The sequence below is a fragment of the Prenolepis imparis genome, unplaced genomic scaffold (genome assembly GCF_030444845.1).
Source record: "Prenolepis imparis isolate NDT839.2.m4 unplaced genomic scaffold, iyPreImpa1.0 SCAF_8, whole genome shotgun sequence".
In the NCBI taxonomy this organism is placed as follows: Eukaryota; Metazoa; Arthropoda; class Insecta; order Hymenoptera; family Formicidae; genus Prenolepis; species Prenolepis imparis.
The window spans coordinates 12,363,801-12,387,865 of NW_028141166.1; the positions used below are offsets into that span (position 1 = coordinate 12,363,801).

Here is a 24,065-nt window from a genome sequence, read left to right on the forward strand (position 1 = left end):
TGCGAATCGGAATTTGCACAGCACCGACTCCGCAATCTTGAAAGTTTCAGATCCTTTTACTTCCTCCCTTTCCCCCACCCTTTTCTTCCCGTCCTCCATTCATTCGAGTCCGTTTTGCCCTTCGAGGCTGGGCTCTTCGCAAATAATGTATAGGAATTGCGAGGCTCATCTACATAAGTAATACCGCGTTAAGGAAAGCACCAAAGGCGCCGGGGGTAAAAGGTGGAAGAGGTTCGAAGGGAAGCGGGAAAATGGTGAGAACGGTACGTACGGCTGACACGAAGAAGTAGAGAAGGAAGAAAGAGACGAGGACGAGGTACGCGAGAGAGCGGGCAAAGGGTTCCTCGCATTAATTGTGCCGAGAAGAGATAAGGAACACAATGTTTGTTAACTTCCACGAGATGTATAAGACGACTAAAGCGATCCGCTTTGTGGCGGCTCGTTTTCTCCCGGCGGGGAGAAACAAAGGATGGATTAACGGCCGATCGATAATTATTATGCGAATTTGTTGCACGCGTCTCATTGAACAGACTCGGGCGGGCATTAACCATTTTACGAGCTCTAATGAGAAAAATAGCATTAAAGTTAGAAGAAAGAATGACGCGTTAAATGAAAATATATGTTCATATTAATTTTTTATTAACGTTTTCTATTTAAAATTAATACTTGTTCTTGATTGTTAACGTAAGCTATACGCGAGCATGATTAAATTTATATAATAGAAAAGAATAAAAAACTTGATATGGATATATTAATATAAATAATGATAGTCACACTCTTCCTATAACAATAATACAATTTTTTGCACTAATTACAAATAGAAATAATCATACTTGTGATCCGCCCGGACATGGTTTTGCCATAAAATCGCCGTAAAATTGGCCAAGCCGTGACAAAGGAGCTCATTGTAAAATCGTCAATCATCTCGTGAATCATCGCTCTCCTTCTGCTATCACGCCGTTAACCGGGCGATGACGATGCCGCGCGCGTTAAGGGGTTGGGGGATAGAAGGTGGTCCAACGTGAAGCCGCGGGGGTTATGGGGGTTACGAGTGAAACAGCTAAGAGGAGAAGAGAGGAGAGAAGAGAGAAGGAGAGATGGGGAAAAGGGGGAGAAAGAGAAGTCGGTACCCCCTATTTATATTCCGGCTAACCCTCCTCATCAACGGCGTTCATCTTTCCTATTAAAGTAGTAATTTAGCAGGAAATTAAGCCACGCACTCGCTTCTCGCGGCGTGGCACTTGCTCTCCACTCTGTGGCATCCGTCTCTCCCTCTCCCCATCTTCTGTCTTTGTTCGTCTATCATTGATTCTCTCTTTCTGTCTTCTCTCTCTATCTTGTTTGTACGACGCTCGCTTCATCTTGCTTGATCAAGGTCTCTTCTCTTCTATCTTCTCTTTTTATATTAGCTCACCTTAGTCGCATTCTCTCTCCTTCTCTTTCGCATTCTCTCCTCTTTATAGCTATCCCTTTCTCACTTCTCTTTTTTCGTTGTTGTTCTTTGTCTCACATTCTATTTCAGTTTTTCGACGCGGAAGGAAGAAGGAATATCTCATTGTCCCGTGTTTTTTGTCTCATAAATTAACACTCTTCTCATTAGTTGTTAATATTTGACAACCGAAGAATTTATAGTCTCGGCGTAAATTATAAAATACGAGTAAATATGCGAACTTGTGAAAGGGTTCGTTTATGATCAGAAGCACGCTACGTATTACAGTTCTACACAAAGTCTGATGGATAATTATAGGTTGTTGGATCGGGGTCTGCGATGAGATTTTATTGTTGATTTTATTTCTCAGCGACAGCCTGGCAGATATACTTCTTAGATCACGCACAGTGAACGCAATCAAAAACTTGATAGAATATTACACAAATACGCAAGAGTTTTAAAAAACAATGAATTTACTTGATGCGATTTCTTAATAATTATCAATTAAGACAAAATGCAAAATGTCTGATTTTAGACTAGTGCCATTTACAAAACATGAATTATGTAATTTGTAAATCATTTTCAGTCTGTCGCGCGTAAAAATAATCAGAGTTGTTCGCAGAAGTGTTTAAGCGCGAATTAAAAGAATATCACCGTGTCATTGTTTGTGATGGTTGAGAGAATAAACGGCGGCCGGCTCGCGACCGTCGGCAAAGAATATTTTAATTGCCGTTCGACTCGTGAATTTCGTGCTCATATTCGGCATTCGACTGATTTAAGCCGTACAGCCGAGGGGTTGCTAGCATTCAGAGAGACAAAGAACAAAAGCACGAGTAAGGGTAGCCGATGGTTTGGGAACTCGGGTGGATGCACAGGGTAGGTTGATCCTCGTATGAAGGGCTGTCAAAAACCTAATGAGAGGTGTGACTGCACATGTTCGCAAGTCTCTCTCGTGATTACTCAGATTTTTAAACGAAATTAAAATTCAAAGATGTGATTCACTGTGTACGCGCAAATGGAAAGAGGCTGACGATAGAGCAAAGAGCTGTCTAAAGCGCAACATTTATATAGAAAACGATATAATTTTATTGTACAATTTTATGCATAAAAAAGTGCAAGTTTAATATTAAACTATATATAAGAAAAAGAAATAAGAAAGAAATAGAGAAGATTCTAATATTCTTAAACTTGCACTTTTTATATAACACATTCTTTAAATTTTAATTTGCCAATCGTGTATTTAATTATAATAACAGATAATCTTGATAACAGATTTTATACAATACGAATCTCGAAACATTATGTACATAAATAAATTGGCAATTTACTGATCTATATTCTTTTCAAGACTTGGCCGATTGGACGGTCAACATATATTAAAAGAATTAAATAAAGCAGACATATAAAACACCTTTTTTTTTTGTATATAGCCACTTCTATTGCGCGTCCACTTGAATAAGACTCGGTCCAATGGAGTTCTACACATACGGCGGATTTGTTTTATATTAACACACAATATCAACGGATTTGGTGTGCTGAACATTAATTTTTAGCTATCAGTCGGTAAAATAAATTGTCATGGACTGTACGCATTTGAATTATATTTTAATAGACTGACAGAATAGACTGATGATATATCCATTCTTGATTTATACATATATATAAAACAGAAATTATGATGCTATGAACTATTTCCTAGTCCTTCAAATGGTGTGTCATGTCAGATGTTATGAATGGTAAATACACATGCGGTAAACTTTTATAATTAAAAATTTTTTTTATATCATTTTTTGTTCTTTTTATTTTTTATAGTATAATGAAAGAAAAATTTCAATATTTTTTGGAATTAATTTTTTTTCTTACCTTCAACGTATACATATTAAGGCACATATAGCAAGAAAATGCGCGCTTCTTGCGTAAGTTAACCTGCGCTGCGCACAAATGTAACACCTGTCCGATCTTTCCCTGTCAAGTACAGGAAGCATATTGCGAAAAGGGTATCATGAACGCGTTGTCGCGCTGCTCGACTCGTTCGGCGAAGCCACGGAAAAGTTTCACACGGCAGTCAGTCATAGTCGAGCGAGCATGCTTTGCGAGTCTCGCCAGTCTCTCGCTGTCGGATTCACGTATTCGCGGGTACCCATTTTAAATCACAGCACGCCACGCGCGCTATGGGGTGTAGACAGAGAGGAGAGCGAGAAGGAAGAGAACGGGGGGCGGGGAAGTCTCCCTATAAAACAATGCTCCCACATCTGTCAGCCTCTTCTACTTCCTCTCCCCTGGTAGCCGCCCCTTCAAGCCCCTAATTATACCACCCCCTTACTCCCGAACCGCCATCGCGTACGACGCTGTATTATGCGTCCGGACCACTTGGGCACGCACGGGGCGAAGGGGAGATGCTCTTGTAAAACGACAGTGAACAACGGTCAAGACGCGAGCATAAACTTTTTTCCGTGACATCTGCAACCCCCAGGCTGAAGGGGCAGGAAAAGGAGAAAGGGTCGGCAGGCAAAGTCGAGATGCTCTCGAGACACCGCCGACGCTGTCACGAGGACCTACCGAAAATTGAAAAAAATACCAACTAATACCGAGCGCAATATTCTCTCTTTTTTTTTCCCTCTCTCGAGACGCGACAACGCGCTCCCGTATTAATTTTTCGTAATTTTATACTTTTTAATGCGGCGCTGTTTTCGAAATAATTTCTGCAATTGTCGCTGTTTAAAGAACCATCGATACGCATATAAAAAATAAATGTAAAATAAATTAAAGAAAAACAAAAATTAATTAAAAATAAATTTAAAAATTTATCAAACGTGCGTTTGATTAATACACTATTATTTATGACTGTGTACTAGAAGATAAAAAAAAAAACAAAAGATTTGTTCATTATATCGCGTATATTTAGAAAATTACGCGCGCGGAAACGTGGATTATATATACGAGTATAATATGTCTAGCGGTGGAATATTGCGAATTCATCGTTTGTAGTAGAACGCCTATCGAACAAGACGGCGAGGCTTAGGCGCGGAATTACAAATCGATCGAATCGAAGGGGTTCCCCGAGCACCGCGCACAGAAATTAACATCGTGTTTTTAATGCTGGGGATAATTGTAAGGGTGGAATTATACGAGGGCTACGCCAGCGGGGTTCCCTCCGTTGTATCGCAGAGGCTCTCACCCTAAGTTCGGAACGATGACGAATGAGACTCTGTGATGAACGAATGCTAATGTCGAAGAGAGAATTATAATTTGCATTTTAAACATATTCGGTCGCGCCCGCTCGAGGGCCTCGATTATTCTCGCGAAATTCCCTGTGCTCTCTCTAAATTAAACTTTGGATTATAAAATCAGATATTTAATCGCATAGATATTTTAAAATATACACAAACGGCCAACGCGTTTTGCTCGACATAAATGGGCGCGTATATTTTTGTTCGCTCCAGTCGAAAAATAACTTTCTTCGTTAATATGAAGCACCACTGATGCGTTCTAAGGTGACTCACGACCACTCAGCGGTTCAACTGCGCGTGAACCCTCGATTCGACAACTCAGCCGTGCTTGTTACGTGTACCGCGAAAATCAGTTCCAGCGTCGTAAACTGGGTCTATGAATAAATCGATGTCGTACGATATGATTAATTTAGCAACTGTCCACGAATTCGTAATACTTATGAGGAAAGATAAAGCGCATAAGTATCCTTTTTCTTCTATATATTCGCTGTACAATGGCAACATATCGCTATTAAAAATTATTTTCAAGTAGAACAATTTAAATAAAATATTCGAAAAAAATGTTAAGGAAAAATTTATTTTACAAATTTGCTCGTCAAATTACTTATCAGTGAGAATATATTTTTACGCGTAATGAAATTAATGCACTAGTCGAAATGCAAACGACGACCATGCGCTCATCTAGGCGCGTCGATTCGTTCGTGTATATTCGTTAAATTTCGCTCGTAAAATCTGCAGTTGATCCGTGAGTTTGGGGTACCCCATTTTAAACCAACCCCGAAATCAAACTGCGAAAAACACCGTGCTATATGCGACTAAATTCGTAATAATGACAAACGGCGTCTAAAGTGTTCGGAGTATGTTTGCATGTACGGGAAACACTAGTGCAGTCGATGTAAGCCGCGCTGTACTCGTACATTCGTTAGGTTGCGGGTTTCAGATTAAGGGGGTATAGCCGTAGAGAGGGGTGTAATGGACAAGGGAAGGAGGGAGGGGGTGGTAAATGTAAAAATATTGCTGAATCGGTGCAGATAACGGTTTCATATGGGGGCTCTCCCTTTCTCTCTCCGTCTCTCACTTCCTCTCGTCGTTTTTTTTTCCCTCTTCGCCCCCCTTCCTTCCTCCCCCGCTCTCTCTCTCTCCCGCACCCGGCCCTCACTGATACGGTGCGGGACTTGCTTTGAAAAAAATGTATCTCGACTCTCCGGGCGTAGTGATACGAAAACGTTTTGCATTTCAGCGAGCACGATGGCGAGCGCCGCTCGTTTCGTTGGTAACGAATCAAACGAATAACTTTCGACGCGCGAATCGTCCCGCGAAATTACCGCGACTTCGCGAAAAACATCCGTACAATACGATACGAGCTGAACGAGTTTTCTTCGTGGGGAAAATCGCGCAGCATTTGCGAGCGGCATTGTTCATTATTTAAAGTGTATTCGATATTTTTAACGCAACGCGCGTTATCAGTGAGCGGAGACGTGAGTTTCGTTTTCATCTCCTTCTTTTCCCTCACGGCAAAATTTATTTACACTCTGTACGCCAGTTTTAATTTTTAATAACGAGATCATATAATGGTTGGAAAACTCCGACAATTTAGGAACAACGAGATAGAATTTAGAAATTCGATTAGCTATTGCGTTTTAAAGCACAGTTCAGTTTAAACAATAAAAAAATGTTAAATGTATTTGTATTCTTGTTAGTATAACACATTATTATTAAAGATAAATAATAATCTAGAAATTTATATTAATGTAAATTAAGACACATTATTTACGGTACTTAAAAACTTTTTAAGATTCGAAGCGGTTTTGAAACACAGATTATAAAAATGACTAATACTATGTTATATTTCACAAACATAATAAAATAATAAATTATAAATTAAATAAATCAATTACCTTATGATTGTTTCACCGTACGATGTTTTCTCGAGCCTCTTCTTTCTCTCTCATTCTTCCTCTTTGATGACACTCACATAATACTTATAAAACACGGCACTTTGCACTCCCGTTCTAATTTTGCATATGTATACAATACACGATACATAAAATTACAAATAGAATTCTGCTTTAACTTTGTCGCAAATTTAGATTCTCTAAAGTAAGCTTAATATTCTTTATCATTTTTACGACAAATAGCGTGTTATTATTATTATATACGCGTGTAGTCGCGCAGTCACAATGTAATACGTATACAAATGTAATATATTTAACATTTTTTTATTGTTTAAACTAAACTACAATAACGCGACACGCACTTTATTATATTGCGAAAGCTTTAAGTCGCATTAATGCTACGATCCTTATTTGGCGAATAAAATCCACATGTCAAACACCAAATTATTATACTATACAAGGAAAATTAAAATAATCAAGTATATAATTGCGAGATTAATTTTTCGCGCAAAATAATAATCACTAATTGCAACTATTAAGAAATAATCGCGATTTACCATCATTTGCCAATATTTGTCACAATTATATTTCATAAGTCAAATAATAATACGCTCTTCGTCGCAAAATTGATAAAGAGTATTATAGATAATCTAAATTTGCAACAAGATTTATAAAACAGAATTCATTTGTAATTTCATGTATCGCGCGTTTTCTAATATATACATATGTATTCAGATATATATCTTGTATATGTATTGTATATGTACATATTTTAAACTTCGTTAAATATTTTCTGCATTAAACGATACATAACATTAAAAAAGAATTGTAAGAAAAATGAACGAGAGAACTGAAATCTCGAAGCCTTTCAAGGTAGAAGAGTTTTGATGGACAACAAAAAATACGAGACCTTCCTTAACGTACGAACGACGATCGAGTAGAACCTTTTCACCTCTCTGCGCGTCGATCCTTGTCTTCTCCTTCTCGAGGTCTCTTTTCGTTATAGTGGGACAAGCCCCACTACTCCTCACTCACTGACATACTGTCAAGGTGTCAAAACGTAAGCAAGGTCGTCTATATTTGTTACATTTTACCTCCAAATACCGTAAATAGTAGATCATTCAAAAGCAGGCTTTTTACGCAAAAGACGAGCGCTGAATTTTGCAGTTATTTCCATCACTGTACTAAAGAAAAACGCAATTATTTTGTACGAACAATTCCACATTTAAAACTGCGCAATCAATTAACTCTCATTATTAATGATCCGTAAATGATTGCAATTCATTGAAGCATACATTTAGCGCGATTCATACATTTCTCAAGTAAAAATCAAAGTGATAAGGTATAGCAGTTAAAAATTATCGTTTTATCGCAACTTACACACACAAATTATCGCGAGCAATAATTATTTCTTTAATCATCTTTAAATTCGAAAATATTTTATATAGCGTTTTGAGTTTTTCCCCGATTCAGATATAATTTACTAATTATTTTCGTATTAAGAAAAAATCGTAATCGCATAGTCGAAGAATTCAAATAACGGAAAATTATATTAAGATAAAATATATTATTTGTTTCCAAATAATTAATAATTATTTGTTTACAAATAATTAAGATAAGATATATTATTTGTTTACAAATAATTAATAAAAATCTTAATAGATGAAATATTTCTCACGTATCTTTATTTTATAGAGATAGAGCGTTAAATATTTTACGGAGAAGCTCAAGGAATTTGACATACGTCATTGACATTGACGTCACACAGTGCTCGGCGCTTAGCGCTTACTTCGCGGTTCTCCTTCGCGGCCTACAGAGTCTATGTATTGTTTACGCGTCGTCACCTTGTTGTTATTTGCACGGTGAGTCTCAAACGAGAAAATTGTGTCGCAAATTCTTTCACGTATCGTCGTATTATTCCTTCTAAATATGATCGTATTAAATATTATAATATCAGTTGCATTTATTTTCTAAGATTGTTACAATTACCGATGTTAACCTAACCTAACCTAACGAGTCTCAAAAAAAAAATCGCACGCTCAATCTATTTCCGCGATTATCGCATCTTAATTATTAACTCTATTCGCATGGTATCACGCGATATTACATAAAGTAAAGCCGATGTTATATTCCAATTTCTCGCTCATTAACAATACGTGGCAAATACAGAACGTGTTGACTCCGAACGATGTTACAACACATTTAATTAGTAAATACAATCGCGTATTTAAGCATACGCCTGTTTCAATACTTGTTAATTGCGTAGTAAATATTCAGCGTTTGTGCATTAATGATTCGTTAAAACGAGTGTTTTACGTGATTTGCTCTATCGAAATCTATCTTGCAAATAATCAACAAAGTAATTATGTATATAATTTTAAATATTATTTTCGAATATAAATTGAGAATTAAGAAGGCTATAGGAGCCGTACGCGGTTTTCGGTGCGTTGATTCCAACGAAATTTTAATTTTTCGTTGGAATTAAATACTTGTGCACGGGGCACGAATTTTTACTTGGTATACTGCCAAGATTTTTTCGGAATAATCTCGACTCGAGATTTTTCATTCCGACGATCCCCTCTGACCCCTTATTATATTCTTAATATTATTTTCGAATTTTTCTTGAATTTTAACTTGTATATTTGTTCATATTTATGTCTATAATACAAGACAATCGTTTTTAAACAAGAGCTAATATCTGCTAGCAATAGATGTAACATGTAAATTTCACCGAAATGATTTACGACTATTCTTGTTGCAATATAATAAAATACTCGTCGCGATTAATATCGGGAGTATCATATAAAGTGCCGCGCGATTCTAATTAACAGTATTTCTGCGAGTGTTATGTGAGTACTATCAAAAAACAGTGAAAGATGAACAAGAGAGAAAGGGGAAGACCAGAAAGGCATTGGGCGACGATCGAGCAAAGTGGAATGAGTAATATACAATTTATTTAATTAATTATTTGTTACTTTTAATATTAAATGCTCGTTTACCTCCACAGTTGAGTGATCCATTTATATATGATTGTGTAATGTAATCTATATAAAATATTTCAACATTTTCCTTAAAAGAGATTTTAATTATTTTAATTATTTATTTAAAAATTAAATTTTTATATTATTTTTATAAAATTTGTATATAAATAAAATTTTGTTATAATTCTTTATTTCTCAAACTAATTATTTTTCTTGAACGAAAAGATCAATAGCGCATCGTAATTACTTTTTAAAATTATGTCGGACATTGTTTTATATTTATAATTTTATATATTATATATATATATATATATATATATATATATGTGTGTGTGTATGTATAATTAATTTTAATTTTTATTTCAAAGTTATTCACAAATATTTTTTTATATCTTACAGTATTTATACATAAATATTAAAGTACATAAATAACTAAAATACTTGTTATTGAAGTAATTTCTAGCGTATAATTATAACGTATATGTTAATATAATTTTTATGTTAAATATAGTTTTGATAATGAATTAACAATCAAATACAAAGATGTTTATTTACATTTAACACATAATAGATCCAAAATTTAATGATTATTTTTTGCAAAAACAATTTTGCACAAATGTCAATATTTGATGTATAAAGGCAATTTCGCATTAACGCTATATTTGAGTACAAAATAATAACCTATATATACAATATACATATATAAAAATGAAAATATAAATATATTATATAATAATAAATAATATTACAAAATAATCGATCGTTAAACACACATAGTCATAGTTAACACAAATAGTCTCATTCCTGCATAGTATTAACAAATCTTAAATTTATAATCCAAGAACTTCATCGAGATGTTATTTGAGCTAAAGAATTTCTTTCCAATAGTTGAAAATACTTTAAACTCACCGACGCCTTGACGCAAAGAAACACTATATCCATCAAATATAGCATGGCACATCAAAGAGGGTAGTTTAATATTCATTTTTCTCTCAAACACCGGCGATAACGCCCGATACCCAAGGAGAATTGGTCCAATAATAAGACCTTATGAATAATAAACTTCTCGACGGGTCACGCTTCCACGCCGCGCGCTCGTCGGCGCAATTCGCGATTATTTTGTAGCGGCGCACAAATTAAACTTCCGGCCATTAAAGGATTGATCCAGCTCGGAATGGAATGTAATATCACGGAAGGTGAACGCCGCCATGCGGCGGCAAGCGGGGAGGGAGGACCGAGGGCGTCGGTGCGGGATCTTAATTATAATTCTTGGCCGCGGAGTTCCGGCAAAAGCCTCGCAAATGAGGCCGGCGCCCGTCTGACACAAAGATATCGTGCCCACCGCGAAAAACCTGCCGGCTGACAGTGCAATGAGCGCGGGTGTTGGGGCGTCGAAGAAGAGAGTAGAAGTGTCGAGAGGGATGAAAGGGTGCGAGACAGAGATAGTTTATATCATGTCGGTCGGAGAGGGTGGCGTACGAAGGGAAGAAGGGAACGCGTATGTACCTACGTAAAGGTATGCGCGAGCAAAGCGCGCCCCATTGCTATTCAAAACGTAAAAACCATTTAAAAATGTAATACCCGGTAGCCGAGCAAAAAAAAGTGCGCGCGTGATCCAACGTGTGACTTTGTAAGTAAAATATACTGCCCGCCCGGGGAAGCCTCGGTCAAATAATCGTGATTTATCGGGGTAAGGAATTTTCGTCCGGCGAAAAAAATGCTTTTTCGAAGCGCCCGCTCGCCCCCCACGGGCTGTCGAAGAACGCCTTTCTAAACTGTCTCTCTCTACGGGATTTTGTAAATATTAGACCGATTCTACCTCTGAGAGCGTCGCACGATTTCGCTTACCATATACCTTTGATGTAGAAATGAGCATCATGATTGCAGAGCACATCATCGAAATTACGTCTTACGATATTAATGGGATCAGTTTTTTCTTTTTTCATTTTTTTTTCGCGTTCTATTGATTAGGCCATGGAATAACTCGAAATACCGAAACGGATAATTTGATCGTCGTGTACAGTGCGAACAACAACAATTCGATGTTGACGGCATTGCAACCTTTGGATCGCAGTATAGAAAACATGGGAGCCTGGGAAAGAATTACCGATTCGCCACGTAGAACGCGGTAGATTTGCAAGTGGAAGTGCGGCGCAGTGTTAATTGAATATATCGGATTCCTCGAGAATATCGTGGTTTTGGCGATAGGAAATGGATAGAGAAATAATTGTCGGAAACGCGGCCAGCGTGTTATATCAGTGCAGCTTCGTTTTGATTGCAATTATACTTGTAGAATTTGATACCGGATCGATCGAACGCGATAATCAATTTTCAGGCGCGTCTCTTTAAAAAAACACCCACGTTCGCGAGGCTTCCGATACTCTCGAAAAATGTTTTCTCCATCCCTTATCGCGTTAAGCCTTTTTGCAATAACGTAGCATATCACATACGCGAATATACTGAATATATTGATGATTATGTGCAACATATAATTCAATGTTGCTTTGTATCACGTTCTATTAATGATTTAAATTAGATGACAAATTTGTCTTGTATCCGAAAAGCTCTTTAAACAAATTTATAAAGTTAATTTGACATATGTATATATAAATTTTCTTAATATTGAAAATAATTGATCTACACACATAAAAAGAGCAAATCGCAAAGTATTACGATATTCTCAGAATTGCGTGAAAAATAGAATCGTCCGCAGTATTTTTGAATACATATATATTTTTTTAGAATTTATCGCGTTAATGTCAATCGGTTTTCGTTATGTATGGATGGCCCAGTGATGTGTGATCGACCGATTCGTTCGCGTATAACGTGATTGATGACTCTTGCAAGAATTATTGGTCGAGGGGGGATGCCATTTGAAAATGAGGAAAAAATGCGTGGTCAGAAATTACCGTCATCATAGATTTTTCATGATTCTCTGACAGCCGGTTGTTTTGCGACAATGAGAATAAATGCGCAATTTTGAAAGAAGAAAAATTAAAGATTAAAAGATTATCAAATTTTTTTTCACACTGCATTGTTTACGTTTCCGGGTTTACTAATTCGTTCCATCGAAACATGTGTGTAGAAATTTTTGTCTCCGTAGGGCATCATAAATTGTTTCGGTATACGCTTAAAGACGTTTTAATCGCTGTGATTACCGGCAGCTGCTTTAAATGCGTCTCATTATGAATTTAAGTAAGGCCGAGGTAAATTACGAGGTTCATAACTTTCCAGATTATTCCCGGGTACGATGCGCCAGTCTATCAATTTGCGTTTTAATGCTTTTCGTGCATAAGCACCGCGGCAGCAGCATTCTATATTAAGAATTTCTAGGTATAATTGTAATTTAGGTCGCAGAGATCTTTTTTTATTCTCGGCACGCTGATTATCGGTAACGGTAATATAAATATTTCATCTGCTCTTTATATCTAACGTGTAATAAAATTTGCCTCCAAATACAAGAAGGTTAATATCGCGTCCGCGCTTTATTATTCATGATCGTCTGGTTTTACCAGTGGAAACTTGGTGCGATCAGTTTGTACACCGTGTACGCTGATGCCTATCGATCGGTAACTTTATTCCAACTCAGCTAATGGAACCGTAGAACGTAATTCGGCGATGTGACATAATGTTAACCAAGCACGCGTATCTTATTGAGTCTGCCGCGTTTCCGGGCGTCCGGTAATGAACTGTAATTACATATACATATATGTATAAACCCGAATGTTACTTTAATTACACCTTCTCCTCGGTACGATATTTTTCGGATTCCCTCCGTCATATTAGCCTCGTCGATCGACAGCGTTATTAATATTCTTCATATAATAAAACGCGTTATCCAAGAAATTTTCTCTTCTCTTTAACGATCTGTCCTATTATCGTAATTTATTAATTAACAGGATACGCTCATCTCCACATATGCGCTTCGAAATATGCGTCCTGATTCGCTCATTTGTTTACGCCATACATTTAGAAGCAGACTCCACAATTTTTAATTGCATCTGCAATTGTTCGTGATACGCTGTTACGGATATTCTGCTACTCGTTTTGACGTTGCATTTTTAATTATTAAACTATTTTGACGACTGCTCGCGTTGGCTTGATAAAAATAAAGGTAGACATCGGCTAATAAATTGTATGCAATTTATTTGGATGAATCAACGTTCGTTAATTGATTCTTCCGATTTGCGATACGATGTACGTCGCGCATTCGTGAACAATATTTTTCCGGTGAAAACCGCAATACTTTTCCTCGGTTTCGCGTATCAACAATAAGTCAGTCGCGAAAAACGGTGCTCTGAAAAAAAAGAATTGATCGTTATAACGTTAATAAATAATGCAATGCGTGCGCGACGCATAATATCGACGACACGCGGCAATTCAAATCCGATTTGCGTTTGTCATTGGCTATCCGAAATAACAATCTCGAGCACGTATATGTCCCCGTCTCTCGATGCATATACGACGACAATCCGTGTAAGTGGCAAATTACTAAACCCAATAGTCGCGCCTGATATGCGTTCAATAATTAAGTCGACCGGCATTACGTAACGTAGCTATGCTATAATAATCGTGTCTACGATTGAGGGCCGCTCGTGTGTAATTCGATATGATTATTCATTGCGGGAGGTGAATGCGACGGTAACTCTGGCGGTGATTAAAATAATTGGGAGCCGTGACCGCACGGCATCGAATCTCTCCGTTACAACCGAGTTAATAATAAACACTTTCGTTCGAGGCTTTTTCAGAAAAAATGCTTTCGTTTTCTTGATGTTTCGAAGAGAGTTTTTATTTGCAACGGAGAAAACTGACCCAGTTATTATATTGACGGTATTATGACGACTGCGAGATATTTCGATCGATTCTAATGGAAAATTTGTACGATGGTGATTTTTGCGAGATAAAGTGTAAAGTTTTACATTTAGAAGAAATAATTGCAAATTTTATTTAAAAAAAGAATCGAACAAACGTCTGCGCTTTAAAGTATATCGTACATAGTTGGGCGTTCTCACGTCTCTGGGTAATTAAAATCAGAAAAAATTATAATTACATTGGTTTTTATGATAACAAGAACAAACGTTGATTTGCTGTACTTTTTTCAATTGTAAATGTATACTTGACTAATTATAAATGTAAATCTAATTATTACATTGCATTAAAATTCCACGATATTAACTACATATATTTTACACGCTTAACGATAGTCTGACTAGGCAATAATTTTGCATCGCTAGGACCGATAATATTTTTTTCATATCGCAATGCATAACCCAATCTAAGTAATCTAAAAAAATGTCTCTTGACTAGACCGAAAACCCACATACAACTCTTCTCCCGATCCATACATAAATACTGCAGTCTTCTGTAATTTAACGGATACTAAAAGCCTGGTCATATTTTTTTCCACGGTTCGAAACTCGCCCGCAGAGCGCATCAATTATTGATGGAAATTCGGCAGTTGCCAAGTTCGAAAATAAATTCGTAAACTGTAAACTTCGTCGCGTGCGTACCGCGAGCCGTTGTGATTTATATCCGCGAGCGCGTCTCGAGACTTTTCTCTCCAATATAATCTCGATTTGTGCTCCGGTTCGACATTCATCTCGGGCACTCGCTATTTTCCATCCAGAAATTACGCGGGAAGAGATACGCGGCGGCGCGAGGTTGGGAGAGATCTCGAAAGAGTCGGAGGAGGCGCGTTTCCGTCGATGTAATTCGATAAACGAGTGCGTCGGTAGTCGGTCGGCTGGGGTCGTCGGAAGGCAGGCAATTGGCATCGATACTTTCGATAGGTTGACGCGTGTACGGCACCCTGATCCGGTTCGTTTCCCCGAGTACTTCCACGATTCGGCACGAAGAGAACGAGAGAAGGAGAGAAATATATATATATATATAGGAGGAACGAGAAGGGGGAGAGTGAGGATGAGAGGGATGGGAACGACAAGCTAGTATCCGTGGAGAACACTCGCGGGAGACGATGCAGGGGAGGTTAGCTACGGTAATTAGTGAGAACGTATCGTAATTAGAGAAAATGCCACGTTTAATTGCTAATTGAGTTTCTGGCTGATGCGAGATCTAATTTTAATCACCTAATTACGTGACTACAGCCTGCGGGCTACGGGTAGCCGCCACCCTCGACCTCCTGCGAATGTGCCTGGCCACCGTGGCGTTCGTTCTGCGGCCCCGTATAAGTATACTCGTCTAGTCGAATTGTAACGGGTGATACGCCGCTGGTGCTGGTTAAAGACCGGAACATTTCGTGGAACTCGGCCGGAAGCCAGCCCACTCGTGACGCGTGTCGTAACGCGCGGGGGAATTTTTCAGAACTCGAGAAATTTCGTATTAATTAGGGACGCTCAATTCTTTATTCTTTCGTCGATCCTTGGCAGATAATTTAATTAATTATACATCAAAGTTGTTGCATCAAATCATGAAAGAAACTAGTATTATCAAAAAATTACGACGAATATGTAAATACGCGTGGTAATTTTATCAATGCTTCTTATTCGACAAAAGTTCGATATAACGGAATAAACGAAGCTTTAAAAGCATATCCTCGAGGTCAGAAGTATGAATACTGTTCGAATTAATGAAGGCTCTCTCTCTCTTCCTCCCCTGTCCTCGTGGGAACATGGCAGGTTGCCCCGATTTGTATATCGAGACACACGGTATACGGGCTCGTAACTTCCAGTCAGCTTCCTTCGTACGTGTACGTACATTTAAAGCGAATACGGGGAAATGTGGTTAGAAATTACATGCTGGGCGCTTATATACAGTACGCACGGAGCGCGGAACGGGGGCTCTTATTAACGCGCGTATTAGCTATGCCGACTCACCCTTCTAATCTATACCCGACCTCGCGCCACGCGATTATTGGTTTCACGCGAGGACGGGTAGCTACATTATGCCTACAGGCTGATGCTAATTTCGGATACGGCCGTGTTTCTAATCTGCGAATTCGCCAGCCTCTTTATTAACAGATTCTTAGAGCAACGAGACACTCAGAATTGTGCATCTTTATTAATGATATTATATAATAATTTTTCAAACTCTATTCTGCCTGTAATTTAATCCTTTCTCCCACTTTGTTTACGTTGTTCCGTCTACTATGATCGTGAAAGTAAATCATATGATCTACTTAAGACTGTCAAATGAATCAGCTGATCGAATATTTCGAGAGTATAACAATTTTCATAATCATCGATATCTTGAAATATAAAGTAACGGCGAATATATGTATATTAGAACAACACAAGCGCGCGCTACGCGCACGCCATTCTTCGATTTTATATTAAAACAAATGATATTTAAAAAAAAATATATAAAGTTTGTTTAAACTCGATTAATATTTTTTCACAGAAATCAGCTGATTAAAGCGTTAATTTGCAAATTAAATTTTAAAATAATAATATGGTAAAAAATTAAAATAGTTGTAAATAATATGTTATAATACCTTATTCTCAATTAATATTTTTTGACAGAAATCAGCTGATAACTGTCAAAAATATTAATCGTGTTTAAAGTATTATAACATATTATTTAAAACATTATTTTAATTTTTATAACATATAATTTTAAAAATTAATTAGCACAAATTAACGCTTTAATCAGCTGATTTCTGTCAAAAAATATTAATAAAGCGAAAATTTGCTAATTAAATATTCTAGCTTACATATTTATATTTATATTGTGTATGTTATAATTTGCTAATTAAATTTTAAAATAATAATATGATAAAAGTTATAAAATAGTAATATGTTGTAAATAATCTTATAATACTTTATTCTCGATTAATATTTTTTCTTTCTAAAGCTATATCTTTTCGAACGAATCTCCTTCGAGTTTTAATTAATTATTAATATTAAGTCATGTATATAGTATCGCGCGCGCGTTATTAGAGTGAAGTTGCCGATGTTCGTAGCTTTGGCCATTACCGAAACGCCGCGAGTATCAGGCAGTTCGAGCTGCGTCCCGCTGTGATTAATTAGTAAGCATAATTGTTAAAAACGATTTCTAACCTTTGTATTGTAATATTTATCAATCGCATATCATAATTTCAACGTTAATATGTAGGCGTAATTGTTCGAAACGCATATTTCGCGAAAAATTTGATGCAAAAAATCTCTTGCCAACATAACCCAACTTAATCTGTTTTCACGCGCGCGAATATGTTGCGATCCGTGGATATATTTATCGTTAATTCTAGTTTGCATATTTATATTGTGTATGTTATAATGCGAAATAATAAGATTATTCTAATATGTATGTATTTTATTTGTTACAGGTAGCATTGCGATACACAGTGCGATTCACGCATCGTGTCGGGAGTGCCGTGTAAAGTATCGCGCGTCGGGAGTGCCGTGTAAAATTTCGCGTGTCGGGAGTGCCGTGTAAAGTATCGGACAGTCGTAATTATTCGTATTTCCGCGAGTGTCGTGAATGCTTCGAAGGAGCAATGATGGTCGACCAAGAGAGGAGGAGGAGGCCCGGGGAGGCATCGGGCGACATCGGGGCAACTGTGAGGTATGCAAAATAAAACATTTTTTCTAACTTGCATTGTTTATCAGATATTCAACACACACATGCATATACATAATTTGAATATTTTGTTTTCAGATCAACGTGCTGTGTACTACAACTCCGCTATTGCACCTATCGGTGAGTGAGAAATTGTTAATTTTATAATATTTCTATAGCGATAATGGGGATACACACAGAAAAATACGCAAGTAAATATACTTTATGCAAGTAAATATTACTGTTTCAAGTATTTCATAAGTTCATATATAATATATAAACTTATGAAATACTTGAAACAGATAATATTTACTTGCATAAAGTATATTTGCGTTTATATTACTATTTTTCTGTGTGTATATATATGTTGAAAATATTAAAATAGTAACATATGTTTTGAATAATATGTTATAATATCTTATCTGCGATTAATATTTTTTGACAAAAATCAGCTGATAATTGTCAAAAATATTAATCGAATTTAATATATTCTAAAATCCCTTTCTAAAAAAGCATGTTAAGTCGATTCTCGTAAGTATTGTTGCATCTTTTTTGCGATGCTGATTGACTGTTTCGATTCCATTGTGCGTTACATTCGTAGCATCGAGAGGCTGTCATCGCGAGGGTTAGTAGTTTAACAGTTTGTTTAAAATAAAATAAAATAAAATAATATGTTTTAAATAATATGTTATAATACTTTAAACTTGATTAATATTTTTGATAGTTATCAGCTGATTTCTGTCAAAAAATATTAATCGTGGATAAGGTATATTATAACATATTATTTACAACATATTATTATTTTAATATATTTTTAACATATTATTTTAAAATTTAATTAGCAAATTAACACTTTAATCAGCTGAAAATAAAAATATTAATAAAGCGTTAATTTGCTAATTAAATTTTAAAATAATAATATGTTAAAAATATTAAAATAGTAATACACGCATGTTGTAAATAATATGTTATAATATCTTATCCGCGATTAATATTTTTTGACAGGAATCAGCTGATAACTGTCAAAAATATTAATCGAGTTTGAAGTATTATTATTACATATTATTTAAAACATATTATTATTTTATTTAATTTAATTTTGAACAAACTGTCAAACTGCTAACCCTCGCGATGACAGCCTCTCGATGTTACGAATGTAACGCACAATGGATTCAAAACAGTCAATCAGCATCGCGGTAAAGATGTAACAATTCCTGCGTAAATCGACTTAACATGCCTTTTTTAGAAAGGATAACAATATATTATCCTACAATTATTATGCAATTAAGATATTATCGCTCGGATACGAACGTGTGTAACGTATACGCGGTTAACCGAATGACCAGTAATAAGCTGCATCTAACGAAGATAATTCATTTACCATGATTCCATCGTCGTTCATGGAAAATATACCGAAATTTTAGTTTACCTTAAAAGCCTTCACTTTCCCTCAAACGTCCCGGGTAATGACATTGAAAAATTACATTAGAGACGATGAAAGGGAGTGCGGAACAGAGTTCGTTCGCAACAGTCGCCGGAGCTCTCTTCCTTTTCCTTCCATTTAAAATAAAAATGCCGGTATCGGATCGAATTTAATTCAATACTTGTCTAACAATTCAATCACTTTACCTTACTATGTTAATTTTCGATTATTGCCAGGAAACGATGTCTTATTATTAGTGTATCTATAGTTTATCTTCTCTAAAGTCCAAATTTTAATTATTTACTCTATTTCTGTATTTCTTTTATATCTTTCAATTACAATACAATCTATAAGCCATGATTTGTAAGTGGATGGAAAATGTTGGAAACATTTAGTGTTAGATAATTAAATTTCTTTATCAAAGAAAATCGGTTTAATCGTTAAAGCGAAATGTCATAATCTATTTACTGAAAATTGAAGAATTATGCAAAAATAAAACAATATTATTTATATTATATATACAATTACCTCTAAGATTCAAACTTTACATTTTATATCAAATGAAGTACCTTGTGTAATAAGAAAAAGGTATAATTGTAAATACTCGTCTTTGCTCTTATATAATTTATACATTAATTTAAATATATATTAACGAGTATACAGAATTTAATTCAAAACTCTTTTAGCGATAGTTAACAATTCATCAAAGACCTTGTTTTTGAAGAAATAAAACGCATAAAAGTGCTGTCGCGAAGTAGCCTCAAACAATTACAAATTTCAAGTTAACTCTCACCACTCGTCCGTGCCTGCTTTTTAATGCCGGTCAAGCTGCCAAGAGCTTCCTGTTCACAAAGCATAGACGAGCCCGCTCGTCGACAACGAGAGTCCGTAATTAAAAATATCAAAGTAAGGGGAAGGGACCACCTAAGAATTGCAGAGTCGTCATCCTCGAGCATCTTATTCGCGCATGTAGATGTCGGCCCTAACTTTCAGGCAAAATGCTCTTAAGATCGATAGGTCGTGGCCTGGTTAAATTCCTTCGGCATAATTATGATCGACTGCACATGACGTTTAAAAGCTAAGTAAGATATAAACAGCACCATTACATCGCTTCTTTAAAGCGAACAATCACGATGTAATAGTGCTTTATTTTTGCATAATTCTTCAATTTTCAATAAATAGATTATGACATTTCGCTTTAACGATTAAACCGATTTTCTTTGATAAAGAAATTTAATTATCTAACACTAAATGTTTCCAACATTTTCCATCCACTTACAAATCATGGCTTATAGATTGTATTGTAATTGAAAGACAAAATAAATACAGAAATAGAGTAAATAATTAAAATTTGGACTTCAGAGAAGATAAACTATAGATACTAATAATAAAGCATCGTTTCCTGGTAATATCGAATATCTATATCTTCGTAAATTCTTAAAACATATTTAATTTATTTCAAAAGAGATTTTTTCTATTTACATTTTTAAAACAAAATACTTCTCATTATTAGAGATAGTAGTAAATTATCAAAACATACACAATTGAATGATTTATTCAAGAAAAGAAGTTTTTTTTTATAGTTAAAGTTTTTAAATACCACTCATCAGTTGCTTGCTGATGCGTCGAAAATTCGACGACTCACACAAAATTCTGAAACTAAAGAAAGACAGTCACGAAGTATCGAACAGGATACCTGCGAGGGTGTTGTTTGTAAAAAACAGCAGCTCGTGTGCTCCCTCCGTCGCACATTCTGCCCTTCTTCCGCGCGTGCTCTTAAACTGAATGTAAAAACAAAAAAATGGAGCGCCTTATTGTGCGCCGGTGAGACTGCGACTCAAAGGCTTAGAGCTTTGTACGTAGCTGTGCCTATGTTCGGGCACAACGGCGCGAAGGGTGCGCGCAAGGGGGTGGTGCTGCGATAGTGGTGGTACTAACTACATGGTGTATTTTCGCGTATACGTGTACCCTCATCAAAGAAGAAGCGGGGAGGGGAGGGGAGAAAAATACACCTAGCTACCTCGTTCATTTTTATCCCCTAAAGCAATTTCAGCATTGTTTTAAAATAGTACTTAGCAGGGTCATTGTATTATGCATGCGCCCTCCCTCGGTCTAGTGGACTGCGCTGGTGTGCGAGAACACTTGATTCCTCGCGCACGTGAGCCTCGCCCCATTGTTAACTCACGAGGAGCGGCCGGCAGTGGTGCAGAGAAGGGTAACAGAAGGGATTTTCTTGGCCAAGATTTTTTTTTACAGCGCTCACCTCGCTCGCGAAACGCATCATCCCGATGGATTTAGCGCGGTCTCCAAAGAAGTCCGGGATGACTTTTCGGTCCGATATCCTGGTGTGTGACCGAACTTTGGAGATTTAAATATTTCGCATTTCGCAGACGTGAATTTTACTTCCTCGACTTGAATTATCGTCTCGATAAGATTACTAGATATAAACATTTGCATTCTCGATCGCGATTTTTCGATTTGCCCGCCGGCGTTGCTGCTACTGCGTTCATTTAAGAGTACGAAGTCGAGTATGATTACTATTGTCTGCGATCTGGTAGTCAAGCGTCTGCCTACTCGACGAAACAATATTGCATTCGAAAGAGAGCACCGCTCGGTAAGGCTCACGCCCGCGGTAAGGCTCCAAGGACTCTCATGAGAGATAAAGGCTTGCATATACTTACCGAGTACGCTGCAGTTTCTACCAAGCCGCTGAAATTTTGTCCGTCGCTTAATATTAAAAAGGTAGAAAGAAAGCCGCGTCAATACAGAAGATAATTTCATCGCGCGTTAAATATAATTACATTTCAATTTTCCAAAAAAAAAAAGAAATAAGTTACAATTCTCTCATGCGAAGAAGCTTGTCCTCATATAAATATTGATCGAATTTTTTGAGTTACGTAATGCGTAGATTCAACTTTGATTACCGATATACTGATTAACTATTTTTTATCTCAATTTTCGCAAAAGTTTATACTTGCAATATGTCTGATTTTGGTAAGGGCGCATTTAATCATCCGAATTGTGTCACATCGGAGCTTAGCGATGTATCGCGAGGGGACAATGACAATTTCAAAACTACGACATTAAATACTAGATGGTTGTGTGAGCGTGGCCAAAGGCGTTGGAACGACTCACTCATGTTCATTGTTCGCCGTCTGCATCCTCCGCCGCCCGAATTCCTGGGGTCCCCCACCGTCTCGTCTCGCCTCTTCCCCTTCTGGCAAATCTCTCCTCGCCGACCGACGAGCCCGTGCCTCGTCTCATCGTCTGCCACTAGTGACTTTGCGAGGGGCTCATTTTCATTAAGAATTAAAGTTGAAGTCCGAGGGAAAAAAAAAAGTTTCTATTCGCCTTTTCCATGCAAATGAGATCGCGCTATCTCGCGCCCGCGCTCTCGGGAAACTATCTCGATTCCGGCTAATGCGGAACCGCGAGGATTCACCGCGTCGACCTCCCTCTAAGATAAAAAACTTTCTCGGCATCTCCCCGGGTTTGAATCATTAGCGAATCACCGCGCTGCCGGAATGTGCGCACTTTTCTTGATTAACCGAATAAATATATTAAATGAATCCTGCTTGCGGAGCGAAATTTCCCCGCGTCGCGGCCGGATAATTATTCAGTTAAAGACAGACAACGGAAATAGCATTCTCGAAAATGACGTTGATAGCGTCGACACGCTTATATTTTGCAACGAATGGCCCTTTAAGATATTCATTGTCGGCGAATTGTCGTGCAATCGACATCGCGCTCGCGAATATCTCAGTCACACGACGAAAGTTAATTAACTCGCTTAGCGAAACAAAACGCGGATATCGACATTGGTAACACTCGCAAACAATCAGAATGCAGATTTAAGCTCGCGTGGTGCTTGCGTAGCTGCGTCATGTATTTCTCACTTTAGCGTCGTCTGTAACGCCGATAATTAAGCGACTGCTCTAATGAATCCCTATTCGCATGACTAATTTGCGCGATAAACTGACTAAATAATAATCCGCGATATTTCTCCCCCGGGGGGAAAGCCCTGGCGCGGTCGGTCGGCTGCACCACATTGTGAAATATATCGGCAAAGCATATTGTCGAAGTGCTCTCATATCAAGCGATCTAATTTGACAGATCGACATGTCGAGTAATGCATATCTATAATAACGCCCTTCATTATGGAGACGTTTCTACAATAATGAATACATATACATTCTTGCGTTCTGCAAGTTCTTGGTCGATATATATTTTTCTCAATATATTTTACACTATATACGTATACGAAAAATATATAGACATATATGTATATTCGCTACACATAAAGTACGAAGGTTTCGAATTGAAAGCTTTCGGTTTACGCTACGCTATACCGACTTTGGAGGAATTATGCCGTATATTAGCAAACTCTCTCCATTCACACACAACGTGGAGCAATCGAATCTCTAACTGTAAGAACGCAAACGCTTCGCTCTCGTATCGGGTTTGATTCCCAAAGGCCGCGTCAGCGGTTAATTAACTCTCAGCCACGGCGTGGGACAAAGCGACGCGGAATTGATGCCGCGCTATACTTTAGCGTTGATATTTTTCTACGTGCGCGATTCCCGCGACCCGACA

At 37.1% G+C, this 24,065-nt stretch overlaps 1 protein-coding gene across 1 annotated transcript in view; it reads left to right on the forward strand.

The window, feature by feature from the left end:
* LOC145940024 (uncharacterized) overlaps nt 1–24,065 on the forward strand; it is a 298,072-nt gene that overhangs the window by 147,874 nt on the left and 126,133 nt on the right. Inside the window, exons 9-10 of the mRNA XM_083044795.1 lie at nt 17,817–18,055; nt 18,149–18,190. The gene's annotated coding sequence lies outside the window, so the exon portion shown is untranslated. The remainder of the gene's footprint in view (nt 1–17,816; nt 18,056–18,148; nt 18,191–24,065) is intronic.